The 15,984-nt window shown below is 43.7% G+C and overlaps 1 long non-coding RNA gene across 4 annotated transcripts in view; it reads right to left on the bottom strand.

Moving 5' to 3' along the window:
* Positions 1–15,984, bottom strand: part of LOC146855725 (uncharacterized) — a 211,582-nt gene that overhangs the window by 27,310 nt on the left and 168,288 nt on the right. Inside the window, exons 4-5 of one of the 4 annotated variants that reach the window (XR_014981377.1) lie at positions 13,843–13,907; positions 13,321–13,419 (exon numbers count right to left, since the gene is read on the bottom strand). The exons of the other annotated variants lie outside the window; for them this stretch is intronic. This is a non-coding gene — a long non-coding RNA (uncharacterized LOC146855725). Of the gene's footprint in view, positions 1–13,320; positions 13,420–13,842; positions 13,908–15,984 lie in introns of those variants that run through there. 4 annotated transcript variants of the gene reach the window in all.

The following is a 15,984-nucleotide window of genomic DNA, read 5'->3' as shown; positions in this document are numbered from 1 at the left end:
TCTCCAAGACATATTGTTACCAATTCTCTAAAATATACATAGAGGAGGTTTTGGCTCCACCCAGAAGAGTAGTAGGATCTCACCTACTTCTATTAGCCATTTGGTGATCATTTTGCCTTCCTGGAAGTGCTTCCATTGAACTGAGGGAATATTTTACATCTATACAGTACACTCAATTATCACACTGTTTGCCACATTCATTTCTTTACCTGTTACATGCATTCTACATAGAGAGCAATAATTTGTTGCTACTTTTTACCACATCATTGACAAAGCCAATAAGTTAGGCTTTCATGTTAATAAAAAAAAGCATTTGTGCACGCCTGTGTTTACATATGTTGGCGCATAAAGCCAGACCTATTGGTTTTTCCAAAGCTTGTTCAATCACAGTCAAACCGCCACATGGAAAGCTGTTAGGTTGACATTGCATGAAAGAAACGCACAGCACAACCTCCTTTAACCCCAACTTTTCAACACTTTTGCCGAACAAATCCTTATCCTTCCTCGTCATTGTCTTCTTCAAATTACTGCCTATGAAATAAGGCAAGACACTGAAATATAGAATCTTTTTCTTTTTCAGTTTAAGGGCACAGAACAGTATATATCCTCAGAGTCCAGTCATTAGCTACAACTTCATGTGTGCTCCAGCATTTTCCAACATGTCACTCATACTTCATACCATGACATTCTACTGCTAACACTCTACCCACACACCCACCTCACATTTAGCACATCACTCTCCATTTAAAGTAAAAAGCCTTCCACAGCAATAGGATGAGTAACAGTCAAAACTGTGCCTGAACTCCTGAGCCATTTACTATCTCTTCTGCTTTCTATGTATACCCAATGCCCCATTTCACTTCGCCTTTTCCTTCTTGCATGTGGATGAAAACATGGCACACCCTTTAGAGATGGGACCCTGGTGATGGACAACACCTCCATCTTCTTCCTTCACACCACAGTCCATCACTCCCTGGTGTTCACACATTTCTCATCCGCAATAGTTCTATTCTCAGTGTCTATAGAGAGGTTTTGCTCACAGGAAAGTTCTTGAGAGTAGGGCCAACACACTACTTGTGCAACTAGTTCTGCCAGCCAGATGTGTTCACGAAAATCTCATGCTGGAGATTGATACATCAGAGAGGCTTGCATCTGATATTTTTGTCTCCAAGACAAAGGGAAATGTTTGAATGTGTGCTGACCTTGGATGGAGACATTATCAAGTGCACATGCATTGGCCACAACTTACTGCTGGAAGGAAACTGACCGATTGTCAGCCTCTAGACATACCAATGGGCCCTCCGCCCTCCAGCACCTGTTTTCTACTCTGCAGGTACCTGGTCACTCTCACGCAAGCCAGATTTCCTTATTATTTGGTCGGGCCTCACTTAACAAGCTCTTTAATATATAAATCCAGGTCAGATCGCATTTCCCTAAATATGAGTGCGCTTCCATCCAGGCCTAATCGCACTTTACATCCGTGACAGACAGTTTTCGCATCTAGGACCCATCCGTCTCACCTAGGACCACATGCTTCCTCTGCTGGCATCAGCATGGTAGGGCACCACCACTTTTTACCTGGCACGGATATGCGGGACAGAGCAGATGCCCTGGTTACTTGGCAGACCATGTGGCCAACCCTGTTGCACCTCCTGCAGATGCACTGTGAATACACCACACGCTTTGAATTCAGGTGCAGTGGCAGAAGAAGCATTCCCGTGGAGGGTGTTTTGGCTTCAGATGCTGTGGAGACTTGCGCTGTCTCTACCCACTGCCCTCTTATTCCTTAATGAACACTCTGAAGTCAGAATTGAAAATACCCTTACTGTCATCAGGGATATAGAAAGTCATGGTATGGGCAGGGTGACCAGATTTTGAGAAGCAAAAACCGGGACAGGTCAGACATAAAAGTAAAACTAAAGCCTTAAAAGTTACTTCTATATCTGGTCTGTACCGTTCTTTGCATGGCCTTGTAAATATATGTTTATATACGTGTGTGTATCTCTCTAGAGAGAGCGAGAGATACACATATATAGATATAGATCTATATATGTGATATAGATATCTCTCTATCAACATATATATATACACACACACACACACACACACACGCTAGGCTTGTAAGTGTGTGTGCGTTTATGGCAGGAGCCCTCCACCCTGAGCTCCCCCTGCCCTCCTCCTACCCATTCTGTCTCTTCTGGGAGCAGGCAGCCACCCTCTCCCGTGCAGTCTTACAGAAACATATACATTACTTAAAACATTTCAGTCTTCAGAGGCGCCCGTGAATGGAGAGAATATCTTCTTTGCAGAATGACCTGACTTTTGTCCCAAAAACCGGGTTGTTTACCTAAAATTAAGAAAATTGTCTGGACACGGGACAGTCCTTTTAATGCCGGGACTTTCCGGAGAAATCCGGGATCTCTGGTCACCCTAGGTATGGGTGCTTTCGGTTTTACTTGTTTTCCCTCAGTGCAGTACCATGTGTTTACCACTGTTGGGGGAGTTAATTCCACTTTGGTTAATTATGTGTCCCGCGCCATTATAGGGAGGACCCCGCTCACTGTAAAGTTGTAAAGTTGGATGGAATTTATCCTTCATTGAAGCGGGCTATTTTGTATTTGGCTGCTATCGGTGACTGCACGAGCACCATCCGTTTATTCCCAGGAGAGGTTTTTGAGAAGGTAGGTCCACACTGAGCAGCCTACTCTTCGGAGACCTTTGATTCTGGCTTCTAATTGGTGCGCACCAGAGTCAGCCACGCATCGCGTGAAGGATGTTCTGCTGAGCCTTGCTGTCGAGGTCGACCCTCATTTGCTTCTGCTGTTCGGTCACCTGGTAGCATTCCATTCTGGAGTCACGAGGTATAATGATCTATTTTTGTTGGTCTCGTGCGTTCGGATGCTAAGGGCCTCCAGTGGTTTTCATCTTTCCACTGAGGATGCACTCAGAGCAACCAGATGGTTTCCTCAGGGTCCTCCCACTGCTCGTGCTCCTTGAGGGTCCCAGGGAGTTTATTCTGTATCCAAGGCCCAGATATAACGTATTTTTCAGGCAACTCAGAGCAGCATCCAAATTTGCTGTGCTGCGTTGCACAAGTGGGGATGCAGAGCCATAATATAATAAGATTGGCCATTTCCTGGTGTCGTTCCCTGTGCTGGCGCTCTATCAAGGCTACCTGGCACACGCACAGCCTCACACCACAGTGAAGAGGTGAATGTGTGTTGTACATCAAGGGATTGTGCTGGACGCATGCTATTCTAGTACCAATTCCAATGCGTAGAAAAACTCTAAAAGTTCTCATCACATAGGATATGTGCTGTGCAGAGACATTGTTTAAAAAAATGAAATTAACACATTTCCCCTTTTTCATGCCCAATTTAAATAGGTGTTAATTTGTGATGCAAAGCCCAGTCTTATTATTTTAGTAGATTGGGCCTTGCATCAAAACCTATGGATGTTTGTGCTGAGACGCCCCTTTTATAGCCCCTCAAGACAAACAATGCGAAAATCTGTTCTTCCACTGGGAAAAGTGCTTCTTTCCAACAAAAAAATCCTTTTATGCTGGACAGTAAATAGCATGCACTACATAGGGTCAGTCTAAGCCTGGCACAGAGTCTTGGTAAATGCGGGTCCAAATATTTCCAATGTGTCGATGAAGCCACAGAGAGATCTAGGAGTGCCCTGGGGGTCTCCCTTCATCCGCGTCCCGCTGACGCGCAGCTATACCTTTAGGTGTCATCCAAGGTCGACGTCCACCACCTCAGGAGCTGTCACTCTGTGATTGAGGCTTGGAGGAAGGCTGAAAGAAATACATTTAACTGAAAAATAATTGTTGATCTCTCCTAATACTGCTAATCATATTGCACAATCATGGTTGACCACATTTACCAAAGATGGAACTGTATCAAGTCCCTGTAGCTTTTAATAGACTCAAAACTGTCCTTCTACTTCCACAGCACTAAAAACCATCAAGATATAATCTGAAGGTGTTCAGCCAGATAAAGCTATTTATTTCACCAAGTTGCATCCATGACACTGTCCAAGTACAGTTGTCTGTCACGTGGATGGTGGTTCTCCTCTTTTGTTAAGTGTATCTTAAAGGATTGTTTTTCATGCCAAAGCCCAACCGAGGGTGCAAGAAAACGTATTCACTTTAAACCTATCCTTAAGTCATTTCGTCGGCTTCCATTGAGTCTTTTGTGTTTTAGGTTGAGATGCCTCTCTTACAAGGCCCTCATCTTGTAACCAGCCCTAACAGTCCTACACCCAGAATAGAATCTGGTTACAGGGTGCGCCTCTTGTTCCACCGTCTGCTGAGATCAGTCATTCCAAATTCTCGAAGACGCAGATGTTGTCCCAAGCTTTTTTGATGGCACCACCTCTTTTGCACGAATTCCCTCCCTTGCTTACCTCGCCTGCCACCATCTCTCTCCCGCTTTGGGATAGAGCATAACATTAATTTGTCCTACCTGCCCAAGGCTAGGTTTCGATTTCCTTATGTTGATGTGGGCTGGGACTGCTTGCTTTTTGAGGCATGTTTGTGTGAGCCTGTGCTGTTTTGTATATTTGTATAGTGAGTTGTATTGTTGCTGGTTTGTATTATTTTCTTCAGTTCAACCCAACCATGAAAAGCTTAATAATTAATCAAAAATAAAACAAGTAATATTAGCTAGTATTGTAAATATAAAACCATCAGTGCTTCTGACGGCACAAGCCCGGTGTTAGCCCAGTGTGACCCCTGCTGGCCTGGAGTGGGTGCTAAGTGTTCATGGTGATAAGACTTGGCGTGTCAAGCTTCTGCCTACAGCCGATATTCACCACTCTCTCTCTGTCAGCAGAGGCCAGATTTGCTCTGCCTGGAAATACAACCGTCAGGTCTTGTTATCCTGCGGTTACCGGGGCCTGTGTCTTGTCTGTGTTCCCATGGCCGTCATACGCATGCTCAGAGCTGTAATCTTCAAGCGCGCGGGAGAGGCCTAGAAAGGTTATTTTGCGACGATGAACATCATGTGATCTGAGAGCCTTTTGTCGCTGGCCTATCAGAAGACGCGCTAATAACTGAGCATTACATCACCCCCAATAAATAGCTCTTATATGCCTTTCCCACTTGGGCACCTCCTCGCCCCTCCCGCCCCCTCCAGAATAACGCAATGCGGACTGAGTGCTTCTGAATAATTGATCGGAAGCTGATGTTGCGCCGACCCTTCCAGGATGCAATAACACCCATAACCTCTGCTTAAAGATCGTAACGACGAAAAGAAAGAAAGAAATAGAGGGGTGGCAATCTGTGCAGTAGCCTCAAGGCTGCATAGGCACTAAAAAAATGGGCACGGGGGCGGGGGAGGCTGTGGGACCGCTAAAAGAACTATGCTGGAGTTCAAAGGGTGAATTAGCAGAAAAGATGCCTTTAAGTTTGGTTTTATCGTCTCACAGAGGTCAAAAGTAAGGCTCGGACTTCCGATAAATTGCTTCTTTTTATTTAAACACGAAGATTGGTGTTTACTTTTCTTTCTGTGACTGCAAAGTGCGAGGATTTTGGAAAGTGAAGTGTGTGACAGTCTTACTGGTGTACAGGGAATGTGAAAGGAAAGGCTGTAGAATGAAAGTGCCTTTTCTAACACACAACAAAACTTAAATACTTGTAAATTAGCTGTACAAGTATTTGAAAACACATCAGCAGTTCGAAATGCATAAATTAATATTTTTCTTATTGAAATTTTGAAGTGTAATGGGAACAAAGATTTGAATGGGATCAAATCAAGACACTTTACTTGCTGATGCGCAAATGACAAATATTTACTGAAACCTGATTTCCACACTTGATCAGTGGGTGCTTTATAGTTTTATTAGTAAAACTGCTGGTCCGTGCAAAGATATTGGTCATTTCAATTGAAAATGTGCTGTCTGTAAATGACAGTGTGCTACCACACCATGCTTTCGTAAACATTTATGACAGTGTCCTCCAAAATGCTCCTCCGGCTACATAACACGCTCTTCCCACTCTCCTGCTGAATCGGTGTGGCTCATTTGCTACACTTTCACTTTGTGTGACACTTCACAATTCCTTTGACTTCAGTGACATAACACTGATGGCAGCTCCCCCACTCAGAAATTGTTCCAGCACCACTGCGAGGCTCTGCTGCTCCGACAATCAGCGGTAGAGATTTTGCCTCAGTTGACCCTTCATCCCTTTAAAGCACATTGATAGAAAGGCCAGAGTTTATTTTCTCTCTGCAGCCTCAGCTCCAAGATCATGTGACTCCAAGGTCATATGTGGCGAGAACAGTGGAGGTAAATGTGTATACTGATTAGCCTAGTCACAAAGGCATTTTGGAATACATAAAGTAGTACTCCTAAAGTACTATTTCACATACTCTTACATGGCTTTGTAAACTGTCCCACAACACCTAAAATGGTAACAAAATGAGAGTATCTAGAGATTATTCAATTACTTTTAGTACATTTAGAAAGGAATGTGCCCTTTATGCACTTTCACTGATAGGGAGTTTAACGTTTCAGGGTTGATTCACAAAGACATGTCAGGGAAACAGCCCTTGCAATGATGCCTTTACCTTGCAACCACGCATGCCTTTACCTGTCATGGTTAGAATAATTAAGGAAATGCTCACACACTCCTGTGTAGGTGCTGAAGTTTAATTGCAAAAGCTTCCCCAATAAGTTTTCAGGCGATAGATAGATAGATAGATAGATAGATAGATAGATAGATAGATAGATAGATAGATAGATAGATAGATAGATAGATAGATAGACCTAGTAAAAGGCATCATGCTGAAACGCGTTGGCCATGAATTGTCTTCTTTATATATTTTTGCTTCGGCACTTGTATTAATGTTTGGAGATACATGACAGGGCTCCGTGTGCACCATTTAAATACATTTTTGTGAGCACCGACAGTGGAGTCCTCTGGTGATTAGTGCCACTGCATATGAGTTTTGGAGTGGGGACACGCAGGAGCATATATATATGTATATATATATTATCTACTGGCGGTCGCCAGTAGATAGTTATAGTTAGGACCGAGTTCCCATAGGAAATCTGAAAATTCTATTTTGAATAACTTTGGCGCCGGTTGACTTATCTTCGTGAAATTTTCAAAACTAATGTGGCGCTCCGCTCAGCTGCTCCTACCCTGAAAGTCTCGGGGTGATTCGTCAAGCGGGGGCTGAGAAAAAAGGGGGGTCCCAAAACGCGTTTTCCCCATGCATTTTCCCGTAGGACCTTTAGTCGAAGGTACAGCCCGAACGGCTGAACAGAATTACTTGAAATTTGGCAAAGAGGTAGTCCTCAGGTCAGGCATGTGCCTTTTGCATATAGGGTGTCAATCTGTTCAGTAGTTCCTGAGAAAATTGCAGTTAAAAGTACATAAATATCTATATGCGTGCACCGTGCGCGCACCGTGCGCGCACCAAATGTCCGCGAGCGTAATTCTGATTGGTATTTAGATGTCAGTCAACATTCGAATCGGTCGAAATCAGGAAGTGTCGGACGCCATTTTGTGTGTGACAGTGAAAAAGAAAGGTGGAGAACGTGAAAAGGGGGCAGGGTAGAGAGTTCCTGACCCCCTAGCCTTTGTCAGGGGGTCCCTGAAGGACCCCGAAGGGTGAAAAAAACATTTTATTTTTTTTCAAAAAATCGCGGGGTGCGCGCACCGAGCGCACACCAAATGTCCGCGAGCGTAATTCTGATTGGTGGTTAGATGTCAGTCAACATTCGAATCGGTCGAAATCAGGAAGTATCGGACGCCATTTTGTGTGTGACAGTGAAAAAGAAAGGTGGAGAACGTGAAAAGGGGGCAGGGTAGAGAGTTCCTGACACCCTAGCCTTTGTCAGGGGCTCCCTGAAGGACCCCGAAGGGTGAAAAATGTCTTTAATTTTTTTTCAAAAAAGAAAATTTGTAAATATTGCGCGGTGCGCGCACCGCGAAAAACCCTTAAAAAAACATTTTAAACTGTTTATAAGTTTATAGAAGATATTAACTATGCTGTTCAACTTTATCCAAATTCCAAAAATAAGAGCTGAGCCATTCCATATTACAGGATACAGTCAATCTATAACTATATACATAGGTAGTTTATTGTAAAATAAATATATAAAAAAGATAATAATACATACATAAATTAGCATTTAAAAAACCTTACAAATTCACTAAAAAAAACATAGGTTTCACACACGTTATAGTTAGAAAATAGCATTTAAAAAACCTTGCAAATTCACTTAAAAAACCATAGGTTTCACACACGTTATAGTTAGGAATTTGCATTTAAAAAACCTTGCAAATTCACTGAAAAAACCATAGGTTTCACACATGTTATAGTTAGCTGGACATTTCACTCGTATAAAACCATTGAAATTGCCCCGTTATAGTTAGTTCAGCTAACTATAACTCCCAAGAAGGCCTTGTCAAAGATCTTTAGAGGATTTAAACTTAATCAGATGTTCTTGATGTCATACAGCCCTCCTTGCAAAAAAACAGTACCTACAATTTAGGCATGGCGTGTTAGCACTGCGCACATTTACAAGTAAATGGGGAAATACTTTGACCCAGGGCTGTCCAGTCTGTGCGGATAATCCGGAGACGGACCAACATGTTCTGTTTGTCTGCCCGGCATACAAGAAGGCTAGATATCGATGGTTACAACAGGTGTGCCGAAATCTTAGCACAAAGTATTGCGCGGAGGCCTATAGGACACTGAAATATGATACTAGTCTGCCCATAGTGTACCCAGTTACTCGCTATTTATTCTCTATGGTAAACGACCAAAATATAGAATACAAAAAATAGACAGGACAGAATATCGACTCTAAAATATAGATAGCACAGAATATCGAATTACCAAAATATAGATAGGACAGAATATCGAAATTGGGGTATGAAATATCGATTTCCATAATATCGAATTTAACAATATAGATTTCCATAATATCGAGAAAAAAAATTGTGTTATGTATGGTAGTATATGTGTTAAAATTATGTATTATTTTTGTAATGTATGTTTAATTTTTTTAAAGTAGTGAATGTTATGTAATTTAATTTTTGCATAATTTAATTCCGTAGCGGATTGTGGGTTTATAGGGGAATAGGGTGGGAAGTAATTTAATTATAGTAAATTAAATATTAATTTTTATTTATATGTACTGATAATGAATTGATTGAGAATTAATTATTAATTGGCAATTAATTTTTATTAATTGGTAATTAATTTTTATTCATTAGTATACATTTTTATTAATTGATAATTATGTTAATTGTATTTTTTATTATTAGGAGCGGGTTGTGGGTTTATAGGGGAATTGGGTGGGAAGTAATTTAATTGTAATAAAGTAAATATTAATTTTCATTTATGTGTATTGATAATTAATTATTAATTGCTAATTAATTTTTATTAATTGCTAATTAATTTGTATTAATTGATTAATTTATAATAATGTTAATTGTATTTTTTATTATTGGGAGTGGGTTGTGGGTTTATAGGGGAATTGAGTGGGAAGTAAATTAATTGTAATAAAGTAAATATTATTTTTTATTTATATGTATTGATAATTAATTATTAATTGGTAATTAATTTTTATTAATTGGTAATTAATTGTTTTCCAATGGTAATTAATTTTTATTAATTGGTAATTATTTTTAATACATTTTTTATTGGTATTGATAATTAATTTAATCTTATTTTAATATTAAATCATTACTTTCCCTGCTGTTGCACTCTCAGGAGTGGGAATAGTAATTTTTACCTTCACGCTATCCAACGCTTTCCCTACTGTTGCACTCTCTGGAGTGGGAATAGTAATTTTTACCCTCCCGCTATCCAACGCTTTCCCTACTGTTGCACTCTTTGGAGTGGGAATAGTAATTTTTACCCTCCCGCTATCCAACGCTTTCCCTACTGTTGCACTCACTGGAGTGGGAATAGTAATTTTTACCCCTACGCTACCCAACGTTTTCCCTACTGTTGCACTCACTGGAGTGGGAATAGTAATTTTTACCCCTATGCTATCCAGCGCTTTCCCTACTGTTGCACTCACTGGAGTGGGAATAGTAATTTTTACCTTCCTGCTTTCCAACGCTTTCCCTACTGTTGCACTCTTTGGAGTGGGAATAGTAATTTTTACCCTCCCGCTATCCAACGCTTTCCCTACTGTTGCACTCACTGGGGTGGGAATAGTAATTTTTACCCCTACGCTACCCAACGTTTTCCCTACTGTTGCACTCACTTAATTTTTACCCCTACGCTATCCAACGCTTTCCCTACTGTTGCACTCACTGGAGTGGGAATAGTAATTTTTACCTTCATGCTATCCAACGCTTTCCCTACTGTTGCACTCTCTGGAGTGGGAATAGTAATTTTTACCCTCCCGCTATCCAACGCTTTCCCTACTGTTGCACTCAATGGAGTGGGAATAATAATTTTTATCCTCCGCTATCCAACGCTTTCCCTACTGTTGCACTCTTTGGAGAGGGAATAGTAAGTTTTACCCCTACTCTATCCAACGTTTTCCCTACTGTTGCACTCACTGGAGTGGGAATAGTAATTTTTACACTCTCACTATACAACAAAATCTCTACTTTTTTTACATTACATTTATCAGTTTTTACATTTTAAGCTTTTTTATATTATTTTAAGTATGTTTTATTGAATTGTTTTTAATATTTAATTACTTTTATATTATTTTTAATACATTTAAAAAATGCAATATTTTAGCTAACTATATTTTAACATTCTATATTTTGGAATCAATATTTTAGTACTTACCTGTTTGTAGATAGGGATTCTATATTCTGTACTCCTATATTTTGGAGTCGATATTTTGGGCATTCTATATTATGTCCCTCGATATTTAGTCACTAAACCATTCTCTATGTGGTGTGGTGTGTACGGTCATCTATATTAAAAGCTGGGTCTATTGAATAATTTTAGTTTTTTTATGCAAACAAAATATATCAATACCTTTTAATTACCTTTTTAAATGTTTTAAAAATATCAATTCCGAATCAGTACCTTTTATACTTATATTCAGAATTCTTATTTTAAATATTGTAATGCACGCATACTTTATCTCTGCAATAACCATCTGTACAAATTGTGCTGCATCTTCTTCTTAGTACTTTTATGGCCATAATGGCCGAAATAAAGAATTTTTGAATTGAATTGAATATATATATATATTATTATATATTAGTTAGAATCTAGCTTCCATACGAAAATTATTTTTTGACTTGCTAATAACTTTGGCGTCGTTTGACGAATCTTCGCGAAAATCTCCCCCAAAAAAAGTCTATCCAGGTCAGCTCCTATCTTGAAAGTTTGGGGGTGATTCGTCAAGCGGAGTCTGAGAAAAAAGGGTGGTCCCAAAACACGTTTTCTCCATGTTAATTTCCATAGGTAATTTTGAGCCGGGCTACAGTCCGAACTGCTGAACGGACTTACCCCAAATTTGGCAAAGAGGTAGAGCTTGGTTCAGAAAGTGACCTTATTTTTTTAAATGGGGTAAATCTGTTCAGTAGTTTTTGAGAAATTCAAAAAATAAGAGTCAAAAAATCAATTTCCCATAGGAAACTTTGGGCAAGGCTACAGCCGAAACTTCTGAACGGAATTACCCCAAATTTGGCAAAAAGGTAGTGCTTGGTTCAGAAAGCGACCTTTTTTTTAAAATGGTGTAAATCGGTTTAGTAATTGCTGAGAAATTAAAAAAATAAAAGTTTCGTTATCTAGGGCAGCGGTGGAGTCGCACACCCTCCTGACCACGTGCTTCATTCTAATTGGCTGCCACGACCACGAGCTTCATTCTAATTGGCTGTCAACACTCCAAACCAGGAACTGGTGGCAGCCATCTTGTGACTCGTTAGAAGTGAGTCACCAGAAAACAGAGAAACAAAGATATAAAACAAGAGAAGGGGGCAGAGTAGAAACCCCCTGATGCCCTAGGCCTGCTCAGGGGGTCCCAAAAGCACCCCGAGGGCCAAAAAAAGCATTACATTTTTTTTTTGGGTAGGCTAGTGCCCGGGGGCATTTCTTAAAAAATAATAGCAGGGGCCCCCCGCAGCCCCGGGGACCACCACGTCCACGGGGCTTCACTCATGTTGGGAGGGGAGGGGCATGCGGCTCTCCTCCTGGAGCCCGTGATGGCCCTGGGGACCGCCACCTCCCAGGACCGGCTCTTGCAGTGGCCCGGGGTGCCCACCCCTGGTACAGTGCTGTTTGCTATGACAGGGTGGGAGCCGCGTGGCTCCCGCCCTGTCATAGCAAACTTGCTTTGGATTTTGGAAGCGAGAGCTGGGGAACCTGCTCCCGCTTCCAAAATCCAAAGCTGATTGCTTTTCCACACCGGGAGGTGAATGTCAGCAGCTACTCGTGTGGAAGAGCAATGCCGGCTCCCACAGGACACGGGGTGCCGGCGGGACCGTTGGGGCATTGGGGCTCCCCCCACGTTCCCCAACGGTGAGGCCAGGCCCCGAGGTATGGGGTCCTCGGGCCAGAATTGGCAACGGGAGGGGGGCCGACGCGGTCCTCTTCTCGTTTTTAAAAAAAAAATAATGAACATGTCAGCATGCTTCGGGGAATGGGGTCCCCGAGGCGAATGTAAATTAGTGAAAGTGGACTCTAGCACGGCTCTCAGCGCCGCCCCTGTGTGAAAGCGATGGGTGCGCGGCTCTCAGCGCGGCATTCGAGTACATCTTAAGTCTTTCAAACACCGAGGGGTATATTCTCAAAGACACATCGCCGAGTTAACGGCACTTTTTCGCAACCAAAATGGTGATAAATTTAATGCACCATTCACAAGCTGGATCAAACAGCCATATCACCAGTTTACCAGCGATAGCAGCCTCAAAAAGCATTGTCATGGATGAACCCGGCAAATATTGCTAACGAGATAGAGAGTAGGCATTCCCGTGCAAAGAGCAGTGAGCACATCATTTCGCAAGTTTCTCAACCACTAGCAAGATCGTCGGAGAGAGTACAAAACAGGTGATATGGTGCGTTAGTAGCAGGAAGTTTACACCTGCTCTGAGCTGGTGTAAAGTCGGACTACAACCTAAAAGATAAAAGGGAGCCCAGCCCAGAGCCACACCTGAACGACAACAGATGCAATGGAGCCAACGATCATGCAGCTCGGATACCGAACACTGCTCGGACACCCCCCGCCACCAGCCCCTTGTCCGCCAAACCCCCCTAACCCCCCCACAAACAAATGTGACAGCAACATTAGGAAATCTGGAACGTAAGAAATTGGCTGATGTTGCACAATTAGAATTAAGAACGCATGTGAGGTTTGACAGATAAGAATCACAGTCATGTATGGATTTACATATAAAACATTTTATTTAAACAAAACAACAACAAATAAAACTATGTACAGCTATGGCGTGTCATCCCTGGACCATTTGTGAATCACAGCCTGCAAGACAAAAAGCAAAATAAGATTGTGCGTCATGCGTCCATCAAAGGTGAGAGAGAGAGAGAGGAAGAGTGAGAGAGAGGAAGAGAGAGAGAAAGAGTGAGAGAGAGAGGAAGACAGAGAAAGAGAGAAAGAGTGAGAGAGAGAGGAAGAGAGAGAGAAAGAGAGAACGAGTGAGATACAAGGAAGAGAGAGGAAGAGAGAAACAGTGTGAGAGAGAGGAAGAGAGAGAGAGTGAGACAGAGAGGAAGAGAGAGAGGAAGAGTAAGAATGAGAGAGAGAGGAAGAGACAGAGAAAGAGTGTGAGAGAGAGAAAAGAAGAGAGAGAGATTGAGAGAGAGAGAAAGAGTGTGAGTGACAGGAAGGAAGAGAGGGAGAGGGAGAGTGAGTGTTGACACTGTGGAGAAAATCCTCACAGCTCACCTTTCTGCCACCGGTGTATCTCCAACCACGTGCCAGGATATAGTGCAGCCCTCAAGCTTAGTCATCTGAAACATAGTATGGAATCAGTAATGGCAGAGTACATACAACTGTGCACGCCTAAATTGCTGTCCCGCCTTTGTGTATCCAGGCTACTGTACCCCATCCACTTCCACTGCCCAGAGGTGTCTGCCCGCCGCTGTGCACCCAGGTTGCTGCATCCCTCCACTTCCCAGAGGTGTCTGCCCACTGCTGTACACCCAGGTTGCTGCACACAATCCACTCCCACTGCCCGGAGGTGACTGCCCACCACTGCGCACCCAGGCTGCTGCACTCCATCCACTCCCACCACGTGCCGAAGCAACCTCCTAACCCATTGTGTACACGCGGTGAAGCCGAGCTCACAATTAAAAATAGATGTTGATTGCCAGGATGGCCACGCATCATCACAGGCTGCACACACTCACAGCTCTGGTGGCAGTAACTAAGTAGAACTGAAGTCATCGCCTCGTGGCGGGAGGTCCGTGTCAGGGGGTGTAGGGGAGGCATCAATCTGTGAATCACAGCCTGCTAGACAAAAAGTAAGATAAGATTGTGCGTCATGCGCCCATCAAAGGAGAGAGAGAAAGAGTGAGAGAGAGGAAGAGAGAGAGAAAGAAAGAAAGAAAGAGTGAGGGGAAGACAGAGAGAAAGAGAGAGAGAGGAGAAGAGAGAGAGAAAGAGAAACAGTGTGAGAAAGAGGAAGAGAGAAACTGAGGAAGAGTGAGAGAGAGAGAAAGAGAGAGATCAAGAGTGGGAGAGGAAGAGAGAGAGAAAGAGAGGAACAGCATGAGAGAGAGAGGAAGAGAGAGAGAAAGAGTGTGAGGGAGAGAAAGGAAGAGATGTAGAGGGACAGTGAGTGCCCACACTGTGGACAAAACCCTCACAGCTCACCTTTCCGCCACCGGTGTGTCTCCAACCACGTCCTGGGACATAGTGGAGCCCTCAAGCTTACTCATCTGAAACGTAGTATGGAATCAGTAATGGTAGAGAACATACAACTGTGCACGCCTAAATCGCTGTCCCCGCCGCTGCACACCCAGGCTGCTGCACCCCATCCACTTCCACTGCCCAGAGGTGTCTGCCCGCTGCTGCGCACCCAGGCTGCTGCACCCTATCCACTCCCACTGCCTGGAGGTGACTGCCTGCCGCTGTGCACCCAGGCTGCTGCACCCCATGCACTACCACTGCCCGGAGGTGACTGCCCGCTGCTGCGCACCCAGGCTGCTGCACCCTATCCACTCCCACTGCCTGGAGGTGACTGCCTGCCGCTGCACAAACAAGCCTCTCTGCTCACCTTTTGCAACCTGCATGTAGAAAAGAGGGCCTACCAAGTGCTGCTGCAAGCTCCAAGCCCGGGGCCCGCGGACAGGGTACCCTCCATGTCATGCAGCCCCACTCCGCAGGCCACCAGGTCTAACATTTGGTGCTGAGTCTTGATTTTGCCATGGCAGAGGACATACCAGTGCACTCGGTTTTTCATCGCAGGTTGCACACCCGCTCAGCCCTTGCGGTGCCACTAACTCAGTGACCAGTGAGACGACGCCACGTGGCGGTAGCCCTGTGCTGTGTGATGGCTCAGGCCTACACTGTGGTCCAGCAGGACACACAAAACCTGAGCTGTCCAGACCACCGGGATGGGCCCTCACCACAGGCTGCACACCCTCTCAGTAGTTACAGTACTCGTACCTCATTGGACCAAAAGTCACCGTCCCATGCCGGTGTGCCTGTGTCGGCCGCAGTGCATCCGGTGTGAGCAACTCTATAATGGCTTAGAGCTCGTGCGCCCGGTCATTTTTATTGGCAGGGTCATGTGTCCTGTGACGTCTGTGCTGGATGGGTGTGGTGTGGGTGTATAACTGCCGTGAGGGAGTGACTGTGGCGTACTGACAACTAGGCCTTTGACCAGCAGATCACTGCAATGAAAACCTGGGCCATGTAGCGTTGTTGTCCATCCCTGTAAGCGTAAGCAAAGTGGGCTGGCCTGGCGAATGCCAGTCCTGCGTGAGGCTGTGAAGAATGACTCCGGAGCTATGGGCGTGGCTCCGTCGTGAGCTGTATGAGGAATTAACTGATGCGGGTGTCCCTGTTGTAGTGCTGCCGTCA

Source organism: Triturus cristatus, chromosome 4_1 (genome assembly GCF_964204655.1).
Source record: "Triturus cristatus chromosome 4_1, aTriCri1.1, whole genome shotgun sequence".
In the NCBI taxonomy this organism is placed as follows: Eukaryota; Metazoa; Chordata; class Amphibia; order Caudata; family Salamandridae; genus Triturus; species Triturus cristatus.
Note: the sequence above shows the minus strand (reverse complement) of the source record. Positions and strands in the feature narration are given on the sequence as shown.